At 53.1% G+C, this 6,850-nt stretch overlaps 1 pseudogene across 1 annotated transcript in view; it reads right to left on the reverse strand.

The window, feature by feature from the left end:
- Positions 1-4,717, reverse strand: part of LOC308175516 (phosphatidylinositol-binding clathrin assembly protein-like) — a 19,081-nt pseudogene extending 14,364 nt beyond the window's left edge. The window contains exons 1-4 of the transcript XR_013938035.1: positions 4,646-4,717; positions 3,714-3,816; positions 3,206-3,299; positions 2,640-2,751 (exon numbers count right to left, since the gene is read on the reverse strand). The product of XR_013938035.1 is annotated as a phosphatidylinositol-binding clathrin assembly protein-like (transcript). The remainder of the gene's footprint in view (positions 1-2,639; positions 2,752-3,205; positions 3,300-3,713; positions 3,817-4,645) is intronic.
- Positions 4,718-6,850: the final 2,133 nt, after the last annotated feature.

A 6,850-nucleotide genomic window follows, 5' to 3' on the forward strand; every position in this document is an offset into this window, starting at 1 on the left:
CTACCTCCAGGGATGTGATCAGTGTCTCTACCTCCAGGGATGTGACCAGTGTCTCTACCTCCAGGGATGTGACCAGTGTCTCTACCTCCAGGGATGTGATCAGTGTCTCCACCTCCAGGGATGTGACCAGTGTCTCTACCTCCAGGGATGTGACCAGTGTCTCCACCTCCAGGGATGTGATCAGTGTCTCTACCTCCAGGGATGTGACCAGAGTCCATCTCTACCTCCAGGGATGTGACCAGTCCATCTCCACCTCCAGGGATGTGACCAGTGTCTCTACCTCCAGGGATGTGATCAGTGTCTCTACCTCCAGGGATGTGACCAGTGTCTCTACCTCCAGGGATGTGATCAGAGTCCATCTCCACCTCCAGGGATGTGATCAGTGTCTCTACCTCCAGGGATGTGACCAGTGTCTCTACCTCCAGGGATGTGATCAGAGTCCATCTCCACCTCCAGGGATGTGACCAGTGTCTCTACCTCCAGGGATGTGACCAGTGTCTCTACCTCCAGGGATGTGACCAGTCCATCTCTACCTCCAGGGATGTGATCAGTGTCTCTACCTCCAGGGATGTGATCAGTCCATCTCTACCTCCAGGGATGTGACCAGTGTCTCTACCTCCAGGGATGTGATCAGAGTCCATCTCCACCTCCAGGGATGTGACCAGTCCATCTCTACCTCCAGGGATGTGATGGTGATCAGGATGTGAGCATGAGGTTTGGAACGTGGTCATATTTAGTCATCTAAAAATGAATTAGACCCCTGTATTTTGTTTTATTTATTTTTGGTTTCTTTTTATTATTACTACTCGATCTTTTCAGTTTGTAAAGCGTCTTTGAGTGTCTAGAAAAGGCCTATATAAGTCTAATGTATTATTATTATTATTATTATTATTATTATTATTATTGTATTCAACGGTGTATGAAGTGACATGTATGAATGAATGAATGGTCTTTATTGTCATTAATACAGTACAGGTACCATACAACGAAATTTAGAAGGGGGGGCTCCCCTGGTGCTTGGAAAAAAGACTAAAAACAAGAAGGGAAAAGAGCTGGTTTACATAAATAAAGGCTATGTACACTATCTACTATACAATAAAACACTGTGCTGTACTCTATGCTATGCTATAAATATCCTAACATTTCCTATATCTGAACCTTATGTACACAAGGGTTGTCATATTGCACATAGTATTGTTGCACATTCATTTAAAGTGTCGCAGGGGAAACAGCTACGCGAGACTGCTCTTTGTGGACTTCAGCTCTGCCTTCAACACCATCCTTCCAGACAGGCTAGTGACCAAACTACTAGACCTGGGACTATCACACTCTATCTGTGCATGGATCAAGGACTTCCTGTCTGACCGCCCCCAGAGGGTGCGGGTGGGCTCCCACACCTCCACAACCCTCAGACTCAGCACTGGGTCCCCCCAGGGCTGCGTGCTAAGCCCCATCCTCTACAACCTCTACACCTACGACTTCACCCCCGTCCACCCCAGCAACTCCATCGTAAAGTTTGCAGACGACACCACCGTGGTGGGCTGCATCTCGGGGGGGGACGAGGCGGCGTACAGGGATGAGGTAGAGCAGCTGAGCAAGCTGTGCAAGGTTAACAACCTGCTGCTGAACCAGTCAAAGACCCAGGAAATCATCGTGGACTTCAGGAGGAAAAAATCTGAGGTCCAGCCCCTGCTCGTCGATGGAGGGAGCGTGGAGAGAGTCTCAACCCTCCGATTCCTGGGGGTGCACATACAGGATGACCTGTCCTGGAAGATCAACACAGCAGCCATCATCAAGAAGGCACAACAGCGGCTCTACTTCCTGAGAGTCCTCAGGAAAAACCACATCGGACAGGAGATGCTTGTGACCTTCTACCGCTGCGCAGTGGAGAGCATCCTCACCTACTGCATCTGCGTGTGGTTCTCCAGCTGCACAGCCGCAGAGAGGAATGCGCTACAGAGAGTCGTGAGATCGGCCCAGAAGATCACCGGCGCCCCCCTCCCCTCTCTGGAAGAGCTGTACAACACACGCTGCCTCAGGAAGGCCTCCAAGATCTCCAGAGACCCATCCCACCCTGGGAACGAACACTTTGCTCGGCTGCCCTCGGACAGGCGGTTCAGGACCATGTTCGCAAGGACAAACAGACTGAAGCTCAGCTTCTACCCCAGGGCCATTCAGGCCCTGAACACAGCAAAGACCTAGGTTCTAGGCCCTGGACAATCTAGACAATTTGATGGCAGCTACTAGATTGAAATCAAGTGCAATACTGAAACACAACTGTGAACATTTCAAACCTGCAAACTGCGACACTTTAAATGAATGTGCAATAACACTATGTGCAATATGACAACCCTCGGGTACATAAGGTTCAGAGATAGGAAATGTTAGAATAGGTATAGCATAGCATAGAGTACAGCACAGTGTTTTATTTGTATAGTATAGTATAGGAGATAGTGAACATAGCCTTTATTTATGTAAACCAGCTCTTTTCCCTTCTTGTTTTTAGTTTTTTTCCTAGCACCAGGGGAGCCACCCCTCCCAAATGTCGTTGTTTGGTACCTGTACTATATCAATGACAATAAAGACCATTCATTCATTCATTCATTCATTCAGTTAGCAGGTTTGAAATGTACTCTTACCCAGTAGGTTGATGACGCCCTCGTTGTAGGCGGCGAACAGACGTATGGAGTCTTTGAACAGCAGCATGAAGGCGGCGTTGATCACCCCGTTAGTCAACTCGTTAGGGCTGGCCTGCACACAGAGGGAAGGGGGGAGGGGAGGGGGGAGGGGAGGGAGGAGGGGAACAAAGGGGATGGCTAATGTTATTAGCGAGCGCGTTGTGGGTGCCCCCCTCCCAAATTTCGTTGTTTGGTACCTGTACTATATCAATGACAATAAAGACCATTCATTCACACAAGGTGAAATGAGGATCACATGCTCAATGTTGGGTATTGGATATAACCAAAATTGGATAATAATTGGTATTGATAAAACATAGATCATCCCCTTCAGCAGTGGGACAGCCTCACGTCGCCTGTTTGAATATGAACGTTTGGAACTGAACGGCTATAACGATTATTTGAATGACGAATGATCGCTACCCAAAATGCCATGCATTTCACACACAGACACACACAGACACACACAGACACACACACACACACACACACACACACACACACACACACACACACACACACACAACCTGGAAGTCCAGTAGTGCGTCCAGCTGGGTCTGGATGATGGGCAGGGTCTTGATCAGCTTCTCTATGCTCATGGTACGCATCACTCCATCGATCCTAACACACACACACACACACACACACACACACACACACACACACACACACACACACACACACAGGGACGGTTAGGGTGTTTCCAGATAAGAAGATTGAAGTCACGTCCAGGCTTGTGAGTACTGTGGATAGATCAGTTGTGTGTGTGTGTGTGTGTGTGAGTGAGTGTGAGTGTGTGTGAGTGTGAGTGTGAGTGTGAGTGTGAGTGTGTGTGTGTGAGTGTGAGTGTGAGTGTGTGTGTGAGTGTGAGTGTGTGAGTGTGAGTGTGAGTGTGAGTGTGAGTGTGTGTGTGTGTGTGTGAGTGTGTGTGTGTGTGTGTGTGAGTGTGTGAGTGTGTGAATGTGTGAGTGTGTGAGTGTGTGTGTGTGTGTGTGTGTGTGTGTGTGTGTGTGTGTGTGTGTGTGTGTGTCTCACCCTCGTTTCATCTTGGTGAAGTCCACAGCCACCAGCCTGTAGGACAGGGCCTTCTCATTCAGGTAGCGGCTGTAGCGTCTGATGAAGGTCGACATGTCATAGCCTGGGAGAGAGGAGGGAGAGGGTCAGCGTGTGTGTGTGTGTGTGTGTGTGTGTGTGTGTGTGTGTGTGTGTGTGTGTGTGTGTGTGTGTGTGTGTGTGTGTAGAGAGTCAACATGTGTGTGTGTGTGTGTGTGTGTGTGTGTGTGTGTGTGTGTGTGGTGGGGGTGTTGAGTATCGGGTTAGGGTTAGGGTTATGTGTGTGTGTGTGTGTGTGTGTGTGTGTGTGTGTGTGTGTAGAGAGAGTCAACATGTGTGTGTGTGTGTGTGTGTGTGTGTGTGTGTGAGTAGAGAGAGTCAACATGTGTGTGTGGGTGTGTGTGTGTTGAGTATCGTGTGGGCCATGTTCATAAGTCTGTTGTTAGAGGCCTTCATATGGCTGGTCTTCCTAAGAGAAGGGCCAAACAGTTAGCAAAATACTGCTCAATATCCACTGTTATTGGTAGCCGCTCAATATGGAGAAGGCGGTGCTTCCTGTACCCATGAGCGGGATACTGTCTGTCTTATTGTATTGATCAACCCACTGGTCTGGTGCGAATAACATCCTGTGTGTGGCAGAACTGGTTGTTGGCTCAGCATTAGGTAACAAATTGTTTCCAGGATGTCAAAATGCACTGTTATTATTTATGTCCTTTAGAATTGTACTTTGTATGTGGACATAAATAAAGCATTTAAAATGTGTGTGTGTGTATAGAGAGTCAACATGTGTGTGTGGGTGTGTGTTGAGTATCGTGTGTGTCTGTGTGTGTGTGTGTGTGTGTCTGTGTGTGTGTGTGTGTGTGTGTGTGTGTGTGTGTGTGTGTGTGTGTGGTGGGGGGGGTGTTGTCTGATACCTTGCAAAGCGCCTTTATCCAGGAAGTTGTTCAGGTTGAAGAGGGTGTTTCTGGAGGCCAGGTACTGGATGAAACGCTGAGAGGAGGAGGGGAGGAGGGGAGACAAATCAAGAAACCAATGAACAGACTGAGTCATCATAACATCATAACATCATAACATCATAACATCGCTTAAACCAGCTGGTTTCATCTGGTCACTCCCAGTTCCTGGATCTCAGGCCACTAGGATGGTGTTGGCCTGCGCTCCGCCCCTCCGCCCCCAGCAGCCTCCACCCTCCTTCACCCATCCCTCTGTGCAGGGGAGGGGCCAGGACAGAAGGGGAGGGGCCAGGACAGAAGGGGGGAGGGGCCAGGACAGAAGGGGGGAGGGGCCAGGACCGAAGGGGGGAGGGGCCAGGACAGAAGGGGGGAGGGGCCAGGACAGAAGGGGAGGGGCCAGGACAGAAGGGGGGAGGGGCCAGGACAGAAGGGGGAGGGGCCAGGACAGAAGGGGGAGGGGCCAGGACAGAAGGGGGAGGGGCCAGGACAGAAGGGGGAGGGGCCATGACAGAAGGGGGAGGGGCCATGACAGAAGGGGGGAGGGGCCATGACAGAAGGGGGGAGGGGCCAGGACAGAAGGGGGGAGGGGCCAGGACAGAAGGGGGGAGGGGCCAGGACAGAAGGGGGGAGGGGCCAGGACAGAAGGGGGGAGGGGCCAGGACAGAAGGGGGGAGGGGCCAGGACAGAAGGGGGAGGGGCCAGGACAGAAGGGGGGAGGGGCCAGGACAGAAGGGGGGAGGGGCCAGGACAGAAGGGGGGAGGGGCCAGGACAGAAGGGGGGAGGGGCCAGGACAGAAGGGGGGAGGGGCCAGGACAGAAGGGGGGAGGGGCCAGGACAGAAGGGGGGAGGGGCCAGGACAGAAGGGGGGAGGGGCCAGGACAGAAGGGGGAGGGGCCAGGACAGAAGGGGGGAGGGGCCAGGACAGAAGGGGGGAGGGGCCAGGACAGAAGGGGGGAGGGGCCAGGACAGAAGGGGGGAGGGGCCAGGACAGAAGGGGGGAGGGGCCAGGACAGAAGGGGGGAGGGGCCAGGACAGAAGGGGGGAGGGGCCAGGACAGAAGGGGGGAGGGGCCAGGACAGAAGGGGGGAGGGGCCAGGACAGAAGGGGGGAGGGGCCAGGACAGAAGGGGGGAGGGGCCAGGACAGAAGGGGGGAGGGGCCAGGACAGAAGGGGGAGGGGTCAGGACAGAAGGGGGGAGGGGCCAGGACAGAAGGGGGAGGGGCCAGGACAGAAGGGGGGAGGGGCCAGGACAGAAGGGGGAGGGGCCAGGACAGAAGGGGAGGGACAGAGAGGCATCATCCTCCTCAGTGGGAAAACAGGGTTGGGAATTCCCGGAAAGAAAGGAGCGTTCTGCACTGACACGACTGGCCCGGCAGTCAGACGCTATTCCACTACGACTCCCGGAGAGGATGAACCGAGGGAGGGAGGGAGGGAGGGAGGGAGGGAGGGAGGGAGGGAGGGAGGGAGGGAGGGAGGGAGGGAGGGAGGGAGGGAGGGAGGGAGGGAGGGAGATGATGAACCGAGGGAGGGAGGGAGAGAGATGATGAACCTTGCTCCCTGCGGAATGCGGGGGATTCACGCTACGCTAGGAGAGCTGACACGCTTCCAGCATCCGCCGCACTGTTGTGACAGAGCAAATGCGGCACACACACACACACACACACACACGCACACGCACACGCACACGCACGCACGCACGCACGCCTCAACTCAAGAGAGGAGGGAAAAAAACATATCTTGAGAATTTTAGGGAACAGGTTTCAGGGCAGAGAAAATCTGCTTTGTGGATTGGGAGTTGTGCATGCTTGCGTGTGTGTGTGTGTGTGTGTGTGTGTGCGTGCATGCTTGCGTGTGTGTGTGTGTGTGTGTGTGTGTGCGTGCATGCTTGCGTGTGTGTGTGTGTGGGGGGGGGGGGGGGGGCAGGTAGCTACAGTAAGCAGTACGCCAGTGGCAAAGTGAACCAGGTTACAGAATCTGAAGCTTCTTAACCTCCGTGGCGGTTAACCCCTCCAGGGTGTGTTTGAGGACATCTGGTGTGTTTGAGTGTGTCTGGATCTGGATTGCCAGTGAGTGTGAGTGAGTGTGTGTGTGTGTGTGTGTGTGTGTGTGTGTGTGTGTGTGTGTGTGTGTGTGTATGTGTGTGTATGTGTGTGTATGTGTGTGTA

This window comes from Nansenia antarctica, assembly GCF_963989245.1.
Source record: "Nansenia antarctica genome assembly, contig: SCAFFOLD_600, whole genome shotgun sequence".
Taxonomy (NCBI): domain Eukaryota; kingdom Metazoa; phylum Chordata; class Actinopteri; order Argentiniformes; family Microstomatidae; genus Nansenia; species Nansenia antarctica.